This window comes from Podarcis vaucheri (assembly GCF_965113315.1).
Source record: "Podarcis vaucheri genome assembly, chromosome: 1".
Lineage (NCBI taxonomy): Eukaryota > Metazoa > Chordata > Lepidosauria > Squamata > Lacertidae > Podarcis > Podarcis vaucheri.
In genome coordinates, this window is record NC_138759.1 from 44,798,097 (window position 1) to 44,821,696 (window position 23,600).

The 23,600-nt window shown below is 45.5% G+C and overlaps 1 long non-coding RNA gene across 1 annotated transcript; it reads right to left on the minus strand.

Moving 5' to 3' along the window:
* Nucleotides 1-1,286: 1,286 nt before the first annotated feature.
* LOC309542753 lies at nt 1,287-18,735 on the minus strand. Its single transcript, XR_014224396.1, has 3 exons — nt 17,840-18,735; nt 11,587-11,803; nt 1,287-3,531 (listed from the first exon to the last, which is right to left on the minus strand). It is a non-coding gene; the product is annotated as an uncharacterized lncRNA (long non-coding RNA).
* Between the last annotated feature and the right edge of the window lie 4,865 nt (nt 18,736-23,600).

Below are 23,600 nucleotides of genomic sequence, written 5' to 3' on the forward strand. Positions count from 1 at the left end.
CGTTTGTTCTTGTGAAGATCCTGGGATTTTCTTTTTTTAAGTTAGGCGTGTGCAGGTACAATTTTGCATGCCCAAAATTGGGGGGAGGGGAATAGTGTATCCTGCAGAGGTGTCATGGAGGAAGTGACCAAACCCTGTGAAGGAGTGAGAAGCACTCAGAGAGTTGGAGCAGAAGGATCTTGGTAGAGGCCCTAGTGGGACCCCAAGAATTGTCTGATGCTGAGGAAGGGCTTGGAGAGCTGGAGGGGGTGTGTGGAGAGACAAGTGAGCTGTTGAAATAATGTCTCAGCTCTGACACTGGATGCCCCTAGCTCAGTCCCTCCTGCTGAGGAGCTACCTCCATCGCTTCCTCCTGTCAGCAAAGACTCATCCCCTGATGCTGACCTGGCTTTATCTCCATCTCTGTCTCCATGGAGATACCAGCAAGAACAGACCTCACAGAGACAACCCACTCGAAGGAGGACCTGTTTGCCCAGGCCCCCAACCACTTGTTGCCCCAATAGTTGTGCTGCCCCACTTTTCAAAAAGAAGATGGAGAGGGTGTTACTTGTTCGATCAATGTCTTAGCTTGTGCTTAGCCGTGTATCTTTCCTCTGAACCTTGTAACCCATAGTTTACCTTATGTGCCAATCTGATCTGAGCATTAAAGCCTTTGGCAGAACTAGAGCCAGGAGTTTGAGTTCTTCATCTTGTGGGGAGGTCCAGGGCATAATGGATGGTAGGAGAGGAGCAATTTGAGGGGAGGGAGAGAAAAACAGAGTCCCAGACACTCTGCTCACTGGGGGAGTGATGAGAAGAATATGTGCAGAGTAATATGCCAAACCCCAACACAGAAAAATGTCATTTGTGACCTTTGTTTATGATTTTCGTCGTACAGTATGATCCTGCCAAAAATGAATACCATAAGTTGCCTTGTGATTTCAAGGAATACCGTATATGATAATGCAACTACTGGGAAAGAATAAACAGCCTGAGAAACTTGAAGAGACATGAAGCGGTATGAGTTGTTCACAATGGGAAATCCCAGGTTGTTTTTCTCAGGTGCTAAATGGGTTGGATTTATTCTTCGACACAGAAGATGTAGAACCATCTTCTTCATATAATCCAAATCACTGCAGGATTCAGTTTGATCTCAGGGCATGATCTGAAGGATTCAGTAATGTTCCTAAAGCTAATCAGGTTTAGATGTGGTCTCCCCAAAGAATGTGTGGGTTCTGTGGAAGAAAGATGGGATATACAGGTAACTTAATAATAATAATAATAATAATAATAATAATAATAATAATAATAATGGGTTAAGCTGCTTTTGGTTTCTGGGATATCCTATACTGACTCTTGCCTTTAAGTTAGCTCTTTTAGCCTTCGGTCCTGAAAGCGGAGACAGCCTCCTATGCATACGATGACAAAGACACTGAGTTTACATTCAGACAAAGCAAGAACTCCTGCTACACTGTGTGCTTCCCAGCAACCCCATCAGACGGAAAAGAAATTTAGATTGGCGTGAATCTCTTTCTCTTTGTAAAAAAGAAGAAACGTCAAACCAAGCTGTCCCAGAAGACCCACTGATTCAGACTTTGCTTCAGAAGAAGAGGAAGTGTGCTCTGTTCGCTGGCGGAAGACTTAAGAGGGAGCAGGTGGCACGTGCAAGTCTCTTAAACCCAAGAGCTGGTGCCAAGAAAAACATCTCCATGTAGCTTCATCCACCGTGTCAGTGGGGCAGGACAACTACAGTCATTTCCTCTCAACTGATTGGTGAGCAGACAAGTGGGATCGTTTGTTGTACTTGGATCCTGCCTCATGTTCAGCTCTGGATTTTTAGCACCAGACATGGCCCTTCAATTGTCACGTGCTCAGACAAGGATTCCCAAAGTGTGGCCCAGGGAAGGGGAAGAGGACTGCTTGGCACAAGTGTGAAGCATTGGGAAGAGTGATAGATCATGGCTTTTCTTTAACCTCATAAGCCTGGCTGAAAGGCATTGCGGAAAGAAGAGAATCTGAAACAATCCTGTCTCTTGTGGAGAGAGTACATTGCTGGGTAGGACTGCAGTTTTACAACCACAGAGGTAGAATATTCACATGCAGCCTGGCGGCCACTTGCACAAATACCTACCCTTCCATTTAGAAATACAGTCATACCTCGGGTTACAGACACTTTAGGTTGTGCGTTTTCAGGTTGCGCACCGCGCCAGACCCAGAAGTACTGGAACGGGTTACTTCCGGGCTTCGGCACTCGCGCATGTGCAGATACACCGAATCACGACCCGTGCTTGCGCAGACACAGCGCTGCGGGTTGCAAACTCTGCGGGTTGCCAACGTGCCTCCCACATGGCTCACGTTCGCAATCCAAGCATCCACTGTAGATTTTAATATTTGATTGTATTCATTTTATGGGGCAGAAATTATAAATAATGACATATTGGATAGCTCTTACTGTGTGCTTCTAGAAGGAGAACAGAAGCTTTCATTTCCATTGTTAACTAACCACAGTTTAGCATTGCCCCAAACCAAATGCACTGTGGTTCATCTTAACTATGACTTACTGGAACATGGCACCTTTAAACCATGGGTGTCCCAGTGGCATGGAAACCTATGCAGAAGGTGCTCCTCTTCAAACTGCAGAGTACACATGGACACCTAGGAGCAGAGCTCAATGCTGGGGTGGGGCCAGGAGCATGGTGCTGTGACCCACTACTTGTGTGATGTGCCTTCAGGCAAGTAATGCATGAAGGGGGACATAGGAAGAAGGCAACCATGTCTTTTCTTGCAAACTATAAGGCCTAGAGTTTCCCGTTCATGCTTTCTCTTGCACCCTCAGATGAGAGGGTTTCAACCAGGAAGTTGCTTCTACAGTCCTTTTAAGTGGCTCCAGAAAACTGTAGAAGATCCAGATCCTCCACATAAATACTTAGATACAGGAAAATAAGGTTGCAGAAACATGCTCAAGCCCAAGCTCACTATTTTTCCTCATGGCAACGGACTCTAGCTCCAGGCCCCAGCAAATTGTGCTTGGGTTCTGTCTATGGACTGAGTGTACTTTGCCTCTGCGCTCTTGCTTATGACGAAGCTTTTTAAACCTCAAAATAGTTGGTCCTCAGTCATTAATAATCATGAAACTATTAATGGTTTGTCCAAACTGACCCTTATGCTTCTGGAATACTAAGCAAAAAAACTGTTTCTGCCATTTTTATTGCTTAGCTCAGTGCTTCCCAATTAGCTAAGTATGATGGAGCCCCTGTTTTAAAACCGGCAAGCCATGGACCCACAACTTTTGAAAAAATCGTTATCTCTATGGTAGTTTTGTTACCCCTGGGGTCTGCAGACCACCTATTGGGAACCACTGGCTTAGTTCATTAATTTCATGTTGGGAACAAAGTTAAAGCAAGGTTGGGAACCCTCGGTTGGGAACCCCAGGGGCTGAATGCAGCCGCCTGAGCCTTGGCACTTCTCCTCACTGGCTCTGTTTCACATCCTTCATGAGTCCTTTTGATTGGCTGAATGTGTCCTTGAACATTGATCATGCTTCTTGCTTGCCTAGAGGGGAGACAGAGAGGAGTGTGAGTGTGTGCAGAAAACTAGCCTACTATTTACTTCTGTTGCTCCACCCACTTTTGCCCCTGCCCCCACCCACCACTTGTATGTGGCCTCTGGAAGGTTGCCCAGTAGGGAATGCGGCCCTCTGGATAAAACAAAACACCTTCCTTATCCACAGATTAAACGGTGTGTGGCGTCAGAGTAGATGAGCTGCATATTGGGGGTTGTAATTAAAGGCACAAAAGGAGCTGGGGGTGGAGGAAGTAGATGGCGAGGCTGAAGTGATTGAGTTTTGTTTTCAGTTTGGAGTGAGCATCTGAGATAAAGAAGCTTCAGTGTTTTTCTTTCTCTCTGGCGTTTTCTCTGGGATCCTTACAACGCAACAAGGTGGCAAAAGGAAACGTTGACTATTGTGCAAATGTGTAGAATTAGAAGGAAGTGGGGGAAAGGAAGATCCTGCATCTTAATTACTTTTCTTTACATGCAATAGGGAGAACTAAATGCAGACAGGGATCTTAGGAGGACTTGCCCACGTGGAGTTTCCCTCAAAGGCATAAAACAGAGTGGTAAGTGTTTGACTGGGAAAGGCCACAGCAGCAGGAGAGAACAGAGAAGCTTGACCTCCAGTTTAGGGTGAACGTTTCACTGGTGGAATGGGCTGTGACTCTTCTTGCCCATCAATAAACATTTCCTGAGTGGTTTACAACAAAAAGTAAGAACTTGATCTCTAGATTCACCACCCACCCAGCCCTAGTCCAACGCACTAAACTGCATCAGTCTGATTCTCAATAATATCCCATCAAAGTTCAGTTTTTAAAAAATACTTCCAGATACAAGACAGGTACTCTGGACATGTATTAGGAGGTTGAACTAGATAATGCCCAATGTCCTTTCAAAATGTGTTAGGGACGGGAAGGTTCATTGGGTTGTTTTTGTTTTATTATGATTTTTTGTGTTTATATTGTGATTTTATGTTGTAACCGCCCTAAGACCTGTGGGTATAGGGTGATTGATAAATAAATAAATAAATAAATAAATAAATAAATAAATAAATAAATAAATAATGTTTTATTACTATGCTAGTCAATGTTTCTTTTTTTCATGGTAAGACATGAGTGGCCTGATTCCAATTCATTTTGTTGAATCTACAAGATCATAATTATTTTCATTTATAATTGATTATGTGTATAACCAGGACACTAGTACAGAGACATTTGAGACTCAGATGCATTATGCCCTTGAGTAACCGTTTAGTTCAGCTTTTATTCCAAGGAGACCATTGTCTGATTATCACAACTTAACAGGGAGATTTTCACATCACAACCTGCATTGTTCCCATTTTACCCCCTGAAGCCATCAATACATGCTGTAGCAAAAATTTATCACTTGCTCTTCCTCCTTCTCCCCACTCACCCATAGAATTCTACCAGATAAGAAGCCGCAACTGAGTCGAAAACAAGCAGAGACCATTCAATTCAGCTCACGTCTCGCACCGGGATGGACATCTTGTTACGATAAATCAAGGTGGATCCCCCCCCCTTCTCGATTCTTAAAAATAAACAGAGCAATAAAAGTGAACCATGTCACCATTCATACACTTGAAGGGGGTGGAATCTTTAATCTGCTTGGGAAAATCTTTTTCTCCCCTAACAGGAAAAAATATTAGTTGTCCCGATAACAAGGAAAACAAAATCAAGCAGAGGGCATTAAGGAACTTCCTGAAATTGAAAGAAGAAGGGGGGGAGAGCGAGACCAACAATATTTCATGTAGTAGATTTACTTTTTAAAATGTGGGGGGCATGCACAGCACAGCACAACAGAAGGATCCTTTCAGTTTTTTCCAGGTCGCTTCTGGTTTCAGGAACATGAAGAAATATACAAGCTTCAAAGCGGCTGGGCTTGGAAACAGGGGAGGCGGGGTGTTTTGCATGTAACTTCGACATGTTTTACAGATCTCTTTTCCCAGACTTTTTGTGTTTCAAGAGGACCCCATTACGCCATCAGTAACCTCAGGAGGGGCAACAGCATAATCAGCAGTATACAGTCAGAGCTTTGGGGAAAGCTGAATTCCACCCTATGGGGAAGGCCCTCTGAGAGCTTTCACAATGTCGAAGAGGAGGCCTGGCACAAGAAGACTGGGGGATGTGGCCATTAGCCATTCCAGATGGAGCTGGTGAGAGGCCCAACAACATCTGGAGATCTGGAGGGTTCTTATCCCTCAATGTAAGGAATTGCATAGCAGACATTTCTCAGCTAACCATGGTCAAAACCTTCATGCAATGCTCTTTGCATTCCAGTTTGTTCTTGGCTATAGCTCATGGGGGGGGCTGCATGGCATTCCTCAGAGTGCTGTTTTTGTCAGCTGCTACTGCCACGTCACCCCACCAGAGAGAAGAAGAAGAGGAGGAGGAGTTTGGATTTGATATCCAGCTTTATCACTACCCTAAGGAGTCTCAAAGCGGCTAACAATCTCCTTTCCCTTCCTCCCCCACAACAAACACTCTGTGAGGTGAGTGGGGCTGAGAGACTTCAGAGAAGTGTGACTGGCCCAAGGTCACCCAGTAGCTGCATGTGGAGGAGCGGGGACGCGAACCCGGTTCACCAGATTATGAGTCTACTGCTCTTAACCACTACACCCACCACTGTAGGAGGGAGCCCACCACTTTGTCAAGGGCTGCCTAAAATCTGGAGCCGGTCCTGAAATAAACACAAGGAATGAAGGTTGCCATGCACTCAAGCGCAATCCCACTGACATCATCAGGTGAAATTGTTACAAATGTGAAGCCGTTTATTGCAACCTAAAGCAGTCTGTGAAATATCCCAAATTATACTTTCATGTCCCGCATGTTCGCCATCCCACCCCAGCACGAGTCAAAATTTGTTGACTGAAAGCCACTGTATCCTGAGAGGATACGTGACAATACACAGCATGTAAATTGTCACGCTTTATGATCAGATGTTATTTGTTATTGCTGGTGATGCGCAAAAGAATTCCCAGCAAAAAAATATACAACAGTTTTTCGTCTATTTATCTACCCAGGGGATATCCGTGAACAGATAACTTTTCTCATTAAAGGGTTGCTGTTGTTGTTTTTCCCTTTTACTGAGAAGGCATTTGATGATTTAAGTATGATTTATGCTGTGATTTGTTTATTTTGTAAAATGGTATGTGAATTATTATTATTATTATTATTATTATTATTATTATTATTATTATTATATCAGGTCAATAGTTTATTTAGGTCAGTATATCATTTGCTTTGGCTTATTAGTCTATCATGGCCCTTCGAGCACCGGGACACACAGGAATTTATTGGGTGAAACTTCTTCCTGCCATGGGAACAATTGGTAGGAACAGTAGCAGCATGTCAGGAAGGCAGTGTCCTAGTTTCAAAATCCCTCACAGATGCAAGGCATAAGGTTGCCAGCGATTCGACTGACCACTGTAGCTGTGCTTTGAACTACAACTTGACATGAAAGCAATTCCCAACATGGAGATGACCAAGATCGCTAGCTCGTTGCTGCAGATCATGTTAAAGGCACAGTTACAGAGGCCAGCTGAAACGTTGGCAATCCTTGCACAACCAAATGTCAGACCTTGGGCACCACCTGAATTTGGACCAGCTTTTATGTTTTGACCAGTGTGGCATTCATTAGCGAGAGATTAAAGAGGCTTAGATCCAAGCATTCTGCCTTAACTGGCTAGACTCAGCTGAAAATTCACATGGAGACGTCAACTCCAGAAGGTGCAGCTGCAACCATGCATATTTCACAAAATACAAGCAAAAACATTTCTGACAGCCACACAAATGCCAACTGGAGCCCTTTTTTAATACCTCCTCTGAATATGGATTATTACAAGATGAGCTTTAAAGGTGTACAGAAGATCTTGTCCTTTTCATATAGCTCTCTGGGAGTGAAGGCTTCAACAAACGCAGCTTTTCTCTCGCTTGGCGAACTGCCCCTGCCAAGATTCCCTCTTCTACCCAACGACTGCCTTTTCATCCTTTCCTTCGCCTCAGGTCACCCTGGTATACAACCCAGCCTCCCTTTAGAAACCCAATTCAGTTTTCGGCTAATTCAACGTAATGGATATCAATGACTGGTGTCCTCTCTTCTGGATGTCCTGGCGAAACCCACCATTGCTCGCTAATTTGTTTTAACGTGATTTGGACTGAGGGGAACCTGGACTCTGCAGAACAAAGATGCCTTTTGAAAGACGGCCTTGTTATTAAATAAATCCCACACTGGCAACATCTATCAGTCTCCAAAGGCAGCTATTTGATTGCTAAGCATGTAATGAGTCCACCACCCAGTCCTGGGTCTTGCGATCTTTCTGTTTTTGCCCCTCCTCCCCTAACAAGAATTTCCATCCCAAGCTCTGTGGTCGACTTCAGTTCCCTCACCACCTGCTTTTCCTTGTTTTCCTAATTACTGAGCAGAGTCAATTCCTAATGAGGCTGCTTGGTTTCCTGTTTTTCCATACTTCTTGAGCCACTTAAAGCGTCAGGCCAACATGAAAGGGACCTTTTCTCAACAGATTTGAAATTAATTACCATAACCTTGGTGCTGCTGGTTGCTATGCAAGGACTTTCCACGGCTGCCTTTCTCATTTAACGTTTCCGAGCGAAACAAAACTATGTGTTTCTCCCTCGTCACCACCGCCTCCTCCTCCTCCCCAACATCGCTATCCTGAGTTAGGAATTCTGGTTCAGGAAGCAACGAGCTCCAGAAACACTGTGCCTAAGGCCGAGGAGGAAAAGCGGATGATGTCACACAAGGGATTGGGCTCTGAGAAAAAGATGGAGTGCCAAGAAGGAGGGAAACAGTCTGACATCCGTCCTACGAGATGCCAGATAAAAACCCGTGTTGTGAATGGTGCCGGCCAGCTTCCAAAGACCCAGCTTGTGCAAGAATAAGAACCATATTTAAGCCTAGTTTTTTTTAAAAAAAAATGCACAGCATGTTTACCAATTAGATCAACTAGCCAGAGTGTGGTGCTGATAACGCCAAGGTTGCAGGTTCGATCCCCGTATAGGACAGCTGCATATTCCTGAATTGGAGGGGTTGGACTAGATGATCCTCAGGGTCCCTTCCAACTCTACAGTTTTATGATTCTATGTCTGCAAATCTCTTGTTTATGTATTTATGCATCTCTCCATAGCAGCTAACCACCAAGCATACAGTATTGTATTTCCATGTGCATGTATATGTGAAATTATGCGTATGTTTTTTGTGTGGGTGTGGGCGTTTATATATTTGTGACAAGGCCCCTGACTTGGTTCTAAAATTTGGTTCTGCAGTCTGGCCCCAAATCTAAAGGATGAATTTTCTGACATATGCAAAATCCTGGCTGAAGCATCCACAAGCACTATGGGTGGTTTGAGACTAGTGTGGGAGTCAGGCATCAGTGCAGAAATAGATTCCGAAATGTGAGTTTAGATATGTGGGGGGAATCATTTATGCCCATTTAAAGGGGGGGAGGGGAATGGAATCTCAGGAGAAATGCCCAGAAGTCCCTGTTGCAACATTTTGTTGCAGGTCCTATGTGTGTGACTACTTAATAGTTGTGCATCACAATAAACAAACACATTTCAATAACCAGCTTCTGGCTACGTCTCTGTTCTTTAACAAAGTAAAGAAACATAATTGTCCGAAGGCTGGTACCAATGTCCCCATCCCACCGTAAGCTTTCATTCCCCATGTCCACCCCTGACATCCTAGGACAAGAGACAGTTTAATCAACAACCAAATTTGCCTGTCCAGGTATATTGCACTGTTTGTATTATTGCAAACAGAAGAATTACAATTATACCCAAAGCAACCAACTTCGTTGCTACGCCTCACAAACCCAGCCACCCATCTCTCCTATAATCCGTTCTGGCTCCTTGCAACTCCCATATCATAATCAGGGAGGTTTTATTGACATACAGCAAGCACAACAAAGCTCCTAGTTCTACAAACCTTACAAAAAGATGCACTTAGGTTTTTCAGAGTCTGCAAATGAAGGCCCCAGAACTGACTCTCTAGTTCTCCACTTCAGCAGCGAAAAAGCCAGCGAGTGCTCTGCATTCCAACCCCACCCAAATCATAAAGCTGAAAAAAACTTCAATGGGATCTAGATTATTATTATGACAGGGTTTTCCTCTCAGGATTCGGCTACTTTCTAAATGGTGGGAAAAGCTGCTTTAAACAGCCTCCAGTCACCACATGACAAAGTGGCTGGCCATTCCTGCAGCCCCTCAAACAGAATAGACGGAATAAGCTATTGTCTGCACTCAGGGCTCAGCTACAACCATGACATTTGATTGGTCCAGGATGTAAAAGAACAAAAAGGTCATTGAATAAAAGAGGAACAATGCTCTTCATGAAACAAATGAGCGCCGACTAATTTATACCCTGTTTGGTTTGAGCAACATATACATTGACATGATGCAATTGGTCACTGAGTTGCCCCTTTCCACAGAAAGTGAGATCAGCAGCTCCTCTAATTATGGGAATTTCCTGCCGCTGGGTTATGCCCACTGTGCTTTCGAGCGGTTTATAGGAGTGCTGCTTTTCACGAGGCACCGTTTGTTCTTGTGCCACGTCCATCAGAATGCAGAGGCTACAAAAACCTGTAAAAAGGTGAGGCATGTGCCCCTGGATGTCACGAAGGTTTGTGTCACAGGACACCTCCAGACTGTCACTATTTTGCAGGAGGGATTCGAGAGCATACTGAAATGTTATGTCCGTGCTGCTAAAGTGGATTAAAGGGCCTGTTGCCCTCACGCAACAAATCCCCTTTAAAAAAAGAATCGGACAGTTGCGGGTTGGAAAATGACAGGCAAACGAATTGAAAAGTGTGGAATAAACTAATGACCAATGAAATGAACAGACTTGCAAGCAAATCAGGATGAATGCTAACAAATCAGAAAATCTTCAATAAAAAAACTATTTAAAAATAAACAGGTCCTCTAGAGGCGTTCACAAACTTTACCACAGGTTCAATGACCTAGAACCCTCCACACCTGCTTAAAATATCATGGTTTCGGCAAGCCTAGTCAAACATGAAAAAATTGCATGTGTTTTCTCTCTTTTTAGCCACCATTGATTTTAATGTTTTTCAATATTTGTTCCTGTTTTTTTAACCGAGAATTCTAATGTTTTATTATATATTTCTGAAAACCACTTGGAGGTTTTCTTGCAATCAAGCAGTATATAAATTCTGTTGAATTAAACAAACAAACAAACAAAACATTTGCATATCTCAAAAAGAACTCCACGCCTGTAAGTTCACCATGACCATTAGATTGGGCAGAACTCATTCCACAAGCTCTCAACCCTGTTTGCCAAATATCATGAACATGGAGGCCCAGGAACATTTGCATGGGAGAAACAGTGATTTAAACCCTCATCCAATGCTTTCCCCTACTGACCTCGCCAGACCATTTTTATCCCAGCTGGGCTCATTTCTGCTCTCAGAAGTCACCCAGGGGAAAAAGACGATTCTCCCTTGCAAATGCCCCTCCACCTTATTCAGCAAGCACACAACTGGAGCACATGTTCATTGGCAAAGCATGCAGTTCCATTCAAAGTTTGTACTGTGCAAATATGCCCACTGCATCCTGTGTGTCAACCAACACACATGCTCCAAAGGCTGTAATCTGCCTGTCCCTTTTGCCAGTAACAAACCCTTTCAAAGCTGGAAATCTGCAACTTTTAGGGAGTTTTGAATCTACTAATTTTTTTTCTTTTAAGGAAGGACATTTTTAAGCACGGTATTCTTCCTTCTCAGGAAATACCCTTACACTTTCCTTTAGCTCAAAGGGGAAAGAGACTGAGCACCATCTAATTCACACCCCTTGTTTTCCCTCACTTGTTATTTGTCATGCAAAAAGAGAGACCTTTATTGCTGCCAAATATCCCATATTTCACGTAGACTAAAATTCCAGCACTTCCCACATCTGTAAGCAGCTAAAGAGGAAGTCTATTTAACGAGTAACCTTGAAATGACACAGTTGCATTCTTAAGAGCTCTCCGTTTTGCCATTCTTAAGTATGTGCCGAGTTTTACCTTTGCAAACAGGGCTTTTTTTCAGCTGGAACGCACCGGAACTGAGTTACGCCATCTCTTCAGTGCGTTCCGGCACCTCTATTTAGCATACCGGCAGCTGTGCAGCATACCGGCACAGCGCCCAGAGCTGCATGTTGGAGACTTCGGGCAGCATGCTGCTCGTGGCCTTGTGTTGGAGGCTGTGGGGCAGCGCGTGGGAGCTCCAGCACCTCTTTTTCTAGAAAAAAAAGCACTGCTTGTGAGTAATCTTCCTGAACAGCCAGTGCCTCAACAACCGATGGTTTTCCACCTTGGATGTCAACTCCATGGAGGAAAGAACTATGTGCACAATGTGTATACCTTCACACTTGACAATACCACACCTGTCGTTTTTGGCAAGTAGAAGTAGTGGGAACCTGTAGCCAGTCACAGTTTCCCATCACTGGTATAAGCAACAAAACAGACACGTGTGTGTGTGTGTGTGTGTGTGTGTGTGTGTGTGTCCCCATGCTTTTCCGGCAGGAAACTACTCTTCTTTACTACTGATGACAACATTGCAAAAACACATAACACAAAATACACGCATCACACATTTTTATATGACATTTAAGAGCATGCACCATAGAACTTCTTTTTAAAATATATTTATTTATTTATATATATTTATATCCCACTTTTTTCTCCAAAAAGTTCAAGACGGTGTACATAGTTCTCCCCCTTCTCATTTAATCCCATGAGGTAGGTCAGGCTGAGAGAGACAGTGATTAGCCTCAGGTCGCCCAGTGAGCTTCAAGCTGGTAGAGTGTGACTAATAGCTAGCAGCCACCAAGCATCGAAAGCTATTGGTGGTCATTTAAGCAAACATATTCTAACCATCAATATCCTTTAAGGAACCATCCTTAGGTGTTAAGCTAAGGTGTTAAGCTTCAAAGGACCTTTAAAGCCCTTTGTGGCTTAGAGCCCTCGTATTTATGGGACCGCCTTTCCTGGTAGGCCCCGCAGAGGACCTTAAGGTCCATGAATAACCATAGTTTAGAGCAGTGTTTCCCAACCGGTGTTCCGCGGCACACTACTGTGCCGTGAGACATTGGCTGGTGTGCCGTGGGAGGGAGGCGGGCGAGGCGGGCGGTGAGAGGCGGTGGCGGCGAGGATCCGCGTCGAGTCGGGGGCGGCTCCGCGGTGGTGGTGCCGAGCGGCGGGGCAGCGCGTGCAAAAGGGAGGAGCGCGAGACAGCGGAGGAGGAGGAGGCCGGCATGTCCGGGCAGCAGCAGCAACAACAGCAGCAGCAACTCCCGGCGACGGCTCCTCAAGCCCCGCCGCCGCCCCCTCCTCCGCCCGCTATCGCCGCCACCACCACAACAGCCGCCGCCGCCTCAGTTGCCGCCGTCCCTCAGTCCCTCGCTCTGCTGCCTCCTCCCACCCCCAAAGCTTGGAGGTTCCCCGGCAAGGGGGAGGGAAAAAACTTTCACTTTTGTGCGTCCCTCCCGGCGTGACACTGCGCGCTGACGTCACGGGGCGGGGCTTTAATGGTGGTGTGCCGCAAGATTTTTTTTCAGTAAACAGGTGTGCCGTTGCCCAAAAAAGTTTGGGAAACACTGGTTTAGAGATCCCGAGCCCTAAGGAAGTCAGACTATCCTCCACCAGGGCCAGGGCCTTTTCAGTGATAGCTCCAACCTGGTGGAATGCTCTGTCCCATGAGACTAGGGCTCTGCATGATTTAACCTCTTTCCGCAGGGCCTGTAAGACAGAGCTATTCCACCTGGCTTTCAATTTGAATTTAGCCTGATATTTTATTCCCTTCTCTTCCCTCCCCTTTTTATGAAGATTACCTGCTCTGGGACCCCACAGCTAATTCTCCCCTGGCCTCCTTGCTGGCCCGAAATAGGACTAATTTAGCCAGCTAGTCCTGGTGACCATCTAATGTTTATTGGATGGATTTTTCCCCCAATTGATTTTTGAGCTTTGAATTTATTGTTATTCATGCTTTTATACTATATTTTATGCTGTTTTTTGTTGTATCATAATTAAGTGTTTTAAATTTGCTGTTAGCCGCCCTGAGCCCGGTTTTCTGAATCAGGAAGGGAGGGGTATAAATAAAGATTTTTTATTATTATTTATTATTATTAAATAAAGGCCTAGGAGAAAGTACCATAATCTCCGTTTTCACAGCCACAAGAAATTCTTCCTAGTATGGGGGGGGGGGGTGTGAGAAAAAACCAAGATGTGCATCTTTTTCTTATACTTGTGCAAGCTCTGCCATAACAGAATCCCATTCAATGGAAACACACTGCACAAGAGGGGGAACGCATCACGAAGATGAGCAGAAGGGGAAAGTGAAGCATCGGAAGGAAGCAGCAATTCAGGAAAAGAAGGTGAAAGTAACATTTGAAAGAGGTTAGTAAAAAATAGAAGAGAAGTTGGGAAGATAACAGTGGCCACTGGGTAAGATCCAGGAAAGTACTGTAATAGGAAAAAATCTGTTGAGAAAAAATCTGAGCAAAAAGTAAATAAAGGCAAAAGCAGAATAAGATGGGAGCTACAGTAGCACCTTTCGGTTAGTGACTTTATTTTATTTATACACTTCACTTCCTGCCTTTGACTCTGGAAAATGTCCTACAATTTGTTAATTTGGGGGAAGGGAGAGGGAGGTGATGGCAGAATGTGATTGCAAACGGGATGTAGGCCAACTTTCTGCTTCTCGCTGAGCACAAAACTAGGCTAGTGTCAAAGCAGGTATTTTTAAATATCTCTGCATCTTCCTGTCACCCAGTGTCGGGAAGATGCAGCTATATTTATACTCCCTGCACCATGCTAGAGCAAAGCACCCACAACTGACCATCTTCTTCCTGCAGAGCAGAGGCAATATTTAGCTCTAGAACTACCAGGAGGAAACCAGATCCTTGTTTACTTACACAAAGGCTTGTAATTGGGTGGTATGAAAAATGGCCCAGAGGCAGCAGAGAGATGCAGCCATAAGAACTCCAGGTCATGTGTTTAAAGATCATTAATGTTGCAATGGATAGGTGTGATAATTCATTCCACAAATAAGAGGATATATTGATATCATCATGTCAATTGCCAATATGGGAGCAATCCAGAGCTATGCATTTAATCCTGGTTCACAACTGCATGTTTGCCATGGCTCCTAGACAAGGAAGTCTGGGAACTAGGATGGTAGGAAGGTGTTCTGAGCTTCTTGGAGGAATGGCAGGATAGAAATACAATTCCTATATGACCAAAATGAAATGGGGCCTGATCACCCTCACACAGCTATAATTCTTTGGAGGAAGCTATGATATTTCCACTGGTTTCAAATCTGTTAGATCAGGGGGACTTCAATACTGCAGAATCATCTTTGTCGCCCCCCTCCCTTAGAATCCCCAGGTCCACCAACAGAAACCAACTGCAAAAGGGTGCTTTAGAAAGAGGTGCAGACTTGTACTTCGAATTAAGGAACAGGATGCATCTGAGTGCATCTCATGAGACCTCATAGTCCTTCCATGCAAAAAATCCATTTCTAGTTGTCCCATCATCCCAGATTTCTTGGTTTCAGCAGCCTAATTTTTTTGGGTGGAGGGGGGGGGTTATCACTACTTTAAAACATTTGGTAGACAGAAAACTTTGTTGATCTACTGCAAATTACTTAGATATATATTAGTATACATTAGTACCCCTAATGTATATGAGCCCATAACTCAATTGTGGCAGCCCATGTCTGTAGCTCCCTTGCTGCAAAGTTTTCTCTTCAGCTTCAGATAAATGCTTTTTTTCCCCATTTGTGCAACAAAGTTGGTTTCGATGCTGTTTTAACACTGAAACACAACCCATTCCGCTGTTTTGTTAATTTCTTACTAGGTTTTATTGTTAAGCAGGATATCAAGCACATTACATTAAACAAACTTATAAGAACAATTCATTTTCCAAAATCAGGCAGTAAGTCCATGGCAATAGGTAAGTAAAATCAGCAGCTGGTAACCAGGTTGGTACACTGGAGGGAAACTCTTGGATTTACTATGGGGCTCAAGGTGGCTCCCAATTGCAGTGTTTTCTACTGCAGCTCTTCACTCTCCAGTTATCTTAGCAGATTGGACAAAGCTAATTTACACCTTTGTGACATTAGAGAGGTCCAACGCACCTATCCTTGAGATACTAGGAAAATCCATGCTTTTAAAACGTTACATAATGTGTTTGTGAATGCATAGCAAATGTGAATGTATAGAGTGGCATATAGGCTCCATGATTTATAATTAATGATTGAGGATGAATAATAAATAGTAATCCAGTGTCAGGCATTGCAGACAGATGGCAAGCTAACCATTGGAGTTTGCGGTATCTAATAAATTGCTATTCACTTTTTGCCAGTCCTTGAGCTATCCTCTCAGGCTTCCCAATTCTATAATAAAAACTCTCGAACCAGGAAAACTCCAGTAAACCGGAATGAAGCAGTCCTCACCATTCTTCTCCACACTCAAGATTAACAGACAATAGCAAAGCAATGGCCTCCTCCAATGCTGAGTGACATATCAATTGTTTGTCCTACTTCCAAATGACTTTGTCCTTAAAAAAATAAAAAGCACCGTTGAGTGTGTTTCCACTACTGCCATTGGTTCATCTAAACCAGGAAGTACTACGAGTGTAAAATTTGACCATGCTAGTGCCTGGGTTTTGTCCAGCAGTTGATTTCTGAAAAAGAAAAATGTCTAGAAGCAACGGAGAGAATAGCAGTGTGTGCATACTGAAAGAGAAATTTCTTTCTTAATACTTTACATGTTCCAGTGAGTTATGCTCAGGTGACCATGGCTTACCTCAAACCTGTGTTATGCCCAGTCATGTGAACAATTACATCCTAATACACCCACCAACGCAACAGCCTGCGGGGTTACTTATACAGTGGTACCTCGGGTTAAGTACTTAATTCCTTCCGGAGGTCCGTTCTTAACCTGAAACTGTTCTTAACCTGAAGCACCACTTTAGCTAATGGGGCCTCCTGCTGCTGTTGCCGCCGCCCCGCTGCCCCACAATTTCTGTTCTCATCCTGAAGCAAAGTTCTTAACCCGAGGTACTATTTCTGGGTTAGCGGAGTCTGTAACCTGAAGCGTATGTAACCTGAAGCGTATGTAACCCGAGGTACCACTGTATACAACCAAATGGAGGCTGCTTCACGAGGGAAGCTTTTCATGCAAAGATTTTCCTGCTCTCTCCCAACTGAATGCTGTCCTCCTGCATTGATGGCATGGATATATGGGTATATATACAAATCCCCTGGTACATGATGAACTGCCTGAATGATCACAATAGCAATGACAACTAAAGTAATAATATTGTATCAGTAAAATAGAACAGGTCATTGTTTATAAATAAATAAACCATCCCATCAACTAGTAGTAGTAGTTAGTAGTATTGCTGCCCTTCATCCTAAGAGCTCAGGGCGGTTCACAACATAAAATTACAACATAAAAAACACAAAATACATAATAAAAATAAGAACAGAAACAAACCAATAATCTCCCCTGCCACAACACATTTAAAAGGACATTGGGTGTCAATCAATCAAAGGCCTGGTTGAAGAGGAACCATAGGAGCCAACTCCTAGGGGCCAAGGTCCCATCGGTCCTCCCCAAATATTTGTGATTGATTATGCAGTGTGAGGCTTACCTGGGCCCCTTGAATTCAAGTTGGCACCCTGAAAGGAATGTTTTTGCCTGGCACCTAAAGGTGTATAATGAAGGCGTCAGTCGGACCGTCCTGGGGAGAGCATTCTACAACTGTGTAGAGTCAATGCTATATAAATGTGTGGAACAATAATAATTCCTCCTCTCTCTTTCTCTCGCCCTTCTTTTTATGTATATATATATTATTGGCGCATTTATGGCATTTATCTAGCCAAAAGGGCTTACAAGCAATGGTACTGGCGTGATCCATGTCTGCAGGCTCACAATCTAAAAAGACATGACATGTGAGGGGAAAGGAAGTGAGGAGGGAAAAGCAAGCTCAAGTCCAAGCACTTCAAGTTACAGCTCTTATAACACAATTATTTAGGTTCTGGCTGTCTTGCCCCTGAAAATGAACAGTGTTTCGCAGAAGCAGCTCCCACCTCGCCCCTCACATCCAATCCAGGAGTAGAGCTGGTGACAATGACCAGGCCAGGTCAAGCCAGTTTTTCTCCAGGCCAAGGTTCTATCCACCAGTATTTCCAAAGGTTTCAACCAGCACAGCCACAAAGAAATACACAAAGATCATTGGAAGCAACTGTACAGGCAAATACCAGACCCACCTGAGATCCTAACTGCATCAGCAAAAGTTACTTCATTGACTTTGGCACAGCTGCACCTGCTTGTGTCAACCATAAATCTGCCCTCTAAATTTCAGCATTAAATAAGTCTTGGTGGCCCTGCAGCTGCTGCCTCCGTGATTGCCGTGGGTGGTGATGGCTAGCCATAAAATGGGGTGCAATAAAAAGCATGCATTGCCACACCCAGCAATGGGACGGTGCTGTTGAGAAATATTAGTCAGTCATCAAAAGGCAGCAGGTTCCCAGACGAACAGTAGGAGCTACCTCTTCACACAACAAATAGCTAGAAATTAAATGTTCATGTTCAGAGGCTGCGTACGTCTCTGGTTACCGGATGTTGCAGGCAAACAGTGCAGAAGCCATCAACCCTGGTACTCTCCAGATGTTTTGGACTACTACTCCTGTCAGCCCTAGCCAGAACAATCAGGCGCAGTGGCCACAGAAAGCTGGCAAACTCAGGCAGTACACCATGAGAATTATTAATAATAATGATGATGATGATGATGATGATGATAATTATTTATGCCCATCTGGCTGGGTTTCCCCAGCCACTCTAGGCAGCTTCCAACAAAATATTAAAAATACATTAAAACATCAGTCATTAACAACTTCCCTCAACAGGGCTGCCTTCAGATGTCTTCTAAAAGTCAGGTAGTTCTTTATTTCCTTGACATCTGACGGGAGGGCGTTCCACAGGGCAAGCGCCACAGCCAAGAAGGCCCTCTGCCTGGTTCCCTGCAACTTTGCTTCTCGCAGTGAGGGAACCGCCAGAAGGCCCTCGGCGCTGGACCTCAGTGTCCGGGCTTAATGATGAGGGTGGAGATGTTCCTTCAGGTATACTGGGCCAAGGCTGTTTAAGGCTTAACCTAAAGAGTCATGGGTTCCGGGAGAAAGCGAGGGCTAGGCCTGTACCACAATCCTCCAAGCCGGATGTCTGCCTTTGATCTAGTCCAGAGGTCGGGGTGCAAAAAGAACACCCAAGCCCAAGCAGTTTCCTTCCCGATGGCGAATGGTTAGGTCTGGGCTCCTTGGGGAGGAAGGGCGGGATATAAATTCAATAAGGAATAAGTCAACAAGTGTGCATTTCGCGCGGGATGAGGTCAGAATCCAGGCTTACAGGGTTGGTGCAATCCGGAGATGTTGTTTGACTACAACTCCCATCATCCCTGGCTCTTGGCCATGCCAGTTGGGGCTGACGGGAGTTGGAGTTCATCAACACCGGGATGGCTGTAGGTTCCCCGTCCCGGATCTCGATAGGGCTGCCCGTCAGAGTTTCAAGCACACAGTTCTCCATTACTTTCCCTGTGCACCAACAAGCGTCGCCTGCGCATCTTTCCACCCCGATCCAGATCAGAACTTTCAAGCAACTTTCAAAGGACAAACCACTGACCCACAGGAGTCTCCATTGCCTCCTTGTCTCGATGGCTGCGGTTCCAAACATACCCGACGAAATCCCTCTGACATCCGTGGGATTTTCAGCTCGGTTCTCGGCGTACTTCAGCAGAAAGGGAGTCTCGTTGATTTCAATAGGGTTTGCCTCCAAGTCAATATGCTTCGGACTGCAGTGGACTCTTCAGTGCAGAGAGGACTGGATTTCGATCTGCGATACAATTCGTATCTCTACTGGGGAGTCTTAATCAAGCTGCTCTCTCCGTCTCACTTTCCCCCATGTGTAAAATGGGAATGATTAGGCTAGTGCTAACAACCATTAGACTTCAGAAACGGTGTATGCAGCAGTTAGGTAGGCCTTCGAAAATCCTTCTCGATCAGATAAGCCCAAAACTAGGCTACAATCCTGTGCACGCTTAGAAAGAAGAAACTTGGAACTCAGTGGGGAGGATCGATCTGCAAGTTTCTCTGTACCACGGAACTTCCAGTCTTCAGGTTTTAGGGGCATTAGTAGTGCTGAGATTATAAAAAGGGGACTCCAATTGATTTACATTTTACTGCAGCTTGTTCATTTACCGTTCCTATGAAATAGTTTTTACTATCTTGAATGCGTTTGCCCTTACGACAACCCTGTGCAGTAATAAAGAAGAGGTACTTTATTACTGCTACTCATTTTGCAGATGGGAATCCAACCGGAATATCCAGACGATGTCATCCCTGGGCCTGCACGCCCAGTAAACTGCTCTCTAGTAGCCGTTGGTTTTCCTCCCCGGCCACCCCATTACCCTTAGTCTTTCATGCCTCACCTCAGTTGCCTGTGAGCATCCCATGTATCAGAATGTTATTGCCCTGATCACCTTCGCAAGTGATGGTCCTGTTTCTCGGCGCTTAAAAACAAGTTCCAGGAAAGACCCTTTCGTGAATGCACACATTGCTCTGCAAAGGGATAATGTTCCCCATGCACCGTGACACACACACCCCTTTTAGCTCACCAAAGGAAAGGTAATTCGGGTTCGAGTTAGGGCCTCATTTGCACTGTACATTTAAAACAGTATCCTACTACTTTAAACAGTATCCTACTACTTTAAACCCCAAGAATTCTGGGAACTGTAGTTTGTTAAGCTTTAAATGCAGATGAAGCTTTTAGATATTAAATATTCAGCCCTGGAATATTTTTTATTTTCCTGAAACATACCAAGTGTCCCGCCCTATTTTTGTTTTTGTTTTTTTACAAAAGTAACTTTTGTGCATGTACAAGGTGCCTTTTCCTTCCCTGTGATGCATCCTGGCATCTCTCTTAAAAACAAAGTGATTAGTTTATTAATTAAAATACACTTGAGGAATAATTTTACGAAAAAAATTGGGTCGGGATCTAAAGAACCCTGGGAAATGCTCAGAAAAAGAGCAGCCGTCAGAATCTAGAAAGAAAGGAGTCGAGGTCAGCTATGTCTGCGGGTAACCATTTTTCTCCCGTGCTCTGCTGGGTGCAAACGGGCAGACTGAAGCGTCTCCTGGTTCTGCTTGTGGGGAGGCGACTGGTAGGTGGGCCCCGAGCTAGCTTGGAGAGGAGAAGAGCTGGCGCTGCTGTGGCATCTGGCCCCGAAGGAAGGAAAGAAAGGAGGAGGGGGGGTGATGTCCTGCGAAGCTGTTACATTAAATTGGAAAATCGATTTACTGAATGGCAGGTGTTCGCTACCAAACAGATGGAGAACTTCAAGAAACAAACATGCATTTGTATGGAAAAGAAGCCATCGATTTGGAACCCAGGAGTCAATCGTAATCGTTATACCATTTCCAAAAGGCCTCGTTTTATGAGTTAAACTCTGAATAACAAAAGGAGATGGACGTACCCGGGTTGTAATTGAACCCAGCTCAAGCACTCGCCCCCACCAGCAAGACATCGCTAGCTGGTTCACTTATTGCCATTTGGCGCTCTGAATTCTGTTTGGGAGTGGGGTTAATGGCAGTGCCGCGTAGGTGGCAAATTCTCTGGGCAGGCGCTGTGCCATTTCCATTTTTGTGTGTGCAGCGCGTAGCACACGGAGACGCAACGTGCAACGAGTACAAGAGCTCCACTTGCTAAACAGGTGGTTTCAAAGTTTCCTTAAGGCCAATAAGATTTACCTGGTAGGAAATTCGTCGGGGATTGAGGTCTGCCCTATAAAGAGTTGATTTGAAGCTTGGGATGCAGCGGGTTCAAGTTTCACCACCTCTGCTCTCTATGTGGCGGGGTTAATTCCATGCGGACTAGTGAGTGATGATATGCAATTGGCTGGAAACGGTTTCCAGTACACACACACACACACACACACACACACACACACGCTGCTGGCAGGTTTATTTTTAAAAGAACCCCTGGAAAGAACGGGCATTCGCTTTATAGATCCTACACAGAATTGCACAACTGCCCGCCAAACCAGGAATTCATGTGCTCTAGGCAAAAAAATATCACCCAACCTCCTTGGAGCGACTTACCGGCCAAACCACAAGTCTGCGAAATGCCCAGCGTGTTGTAATGCAGCCGCTTTTTAAAAAGGAACTAAAGCAGCTTTTAATATTATATTGACATGTGGAAATCCCTGAAATCAAATGCGGCTCGATCCGGCAGCAAGATTGCTATTATATATATATTCAGACTGCCCAGTAAAACATTTGATCGCCTCTCCGCCCCCCAAAGTTGATGGGCATTGCCATTCAAATAGTGCGCCATGTCATGTGATCGATTATGGTGGGTGTGAGAGAGATCGATTACTAGCCCTCCCCCCACCGCAATATATTATTCAAGTGGGCACCCTGCCCTGTATGCCTGTCTTATCACATGGACCACCCAACCCTTGTCTTTCTACAATGGCCGCGCGTGCGTGCCCAAGTAGGACAACCCAGACCACAAGAGCCGCGAGAAAAGGCGAGGTCTGGGGCGCCCGCTTTGGGGGCTGCGCCCTCTTCTTAGGGGGCTGCGCCTGCGCCTGCGCCCACCTCCAGCCCCTCCTTCGCCCTGGCGCGCCGAGCTGCCCGATCCCGATCTCCGCCCGGGCTCCAGCGCGCGAAGGAGCGACCGAGGCGACCCTCGAGGCGCGCCAGCCCGGGCTCGGCGGCGCGGCCCTTGCTGCCTGCAGGCGAGCGGGCTCCTCTCCCGAGTTCCAAGGCAGGCCTGTGTCGTGCGTGTGTATGCGGGTGGGTGGGTGGGTGTGAGAGAGCGCGCCTGCCGGGCCCGCTTGCAGCTGCCGGCCGGGGCTGCAGCAGGTGTCCTTTGTGCGCTCCTGCCGGGCCTTGCTGCTGCTGCTGCTCCGGGTGTCTGGAGGCTGCCGGGCTGAGCTGGCGCGGGCTTCGTTGTCCCAGTTGGCACGTGGCGTGCTTGGCTGGCTCGTGGCAGCTCCCCTGGAGCAGATGAGGCACGCGCCGGCCTCATTACAATGAGAATGGAGCCATGTGGCAGCAACAGTTTGCAAATCTCCCTTCCTTCTGTGCGAAGCAGGAAACATTTCCAAACGCTTGTCTCCCCAATCGACCACATTAACACCCCTCGGCGCTCCTCTCTCCAGAGAGAAGGGGGCGGGAGAGAGGGGTGGGCAAGGCTCCTGAGCGGGGGACAGTTTTGAGGCTGCAGAAAACAAAAGCAGCAGGCTCGTGTGTGTTTTTCTTCGGGTCCTTTATGACTTAACATCGCGGAATTAAAGGCGCCGTTCTTTTCATATGGGGGCGGGGATCGGCCGTAAAGGAAACCTGATCGCAAAATGAGGCTGAAGACTTGCAGGGGAGGTGCAATGCTTTGACAGGGAAAGGCGCCCAAGAAACAAGGTTGACTACCTGTGTGGTGCAGGGGTGAGAGTGTCAGTCTAGTACCTGGCTGACCAGGGTCCAAATTCCTGCTCCACCCTGAAGCTCACTAGGTAGCCTTCGGCCAGTCACTGTCTCTCAGCCAAACGTACCTCACAGGGTTGTTGTGGAGGAGGAAACCCATGCTCCTTGGAGCAAAAGGTGGGATATAAATGGAATAAATGTGTCAGAGAGTGAGAAAGGATGGGTGGAGAGTGTGTGTGTTAATAATGCGGTTCAAGTCTGCTTTGTTTAATGGGGTCTTCGGTGCTGTATCCAAATTTAATTAATTAATTACAGTTATATCATTTATCCCTCCTTTCCTCCATGGAGCTCAAGAATTGCGTTACAGCAGCCTTCCTCAAGCTGCCCTCCGAATGTTTTGGACTTACAACCCCCAGTAGCCCTAGCCAGTTTGACAAATGATCAGGGATGATTGGAGTTGTTGCCCCAAACATCTGGAGAGTACCCCGTTGATGGAGATTGATTTACAGGTGTGTCTGTTGCACTCATCCACACCCACCCATGATTTCCATTA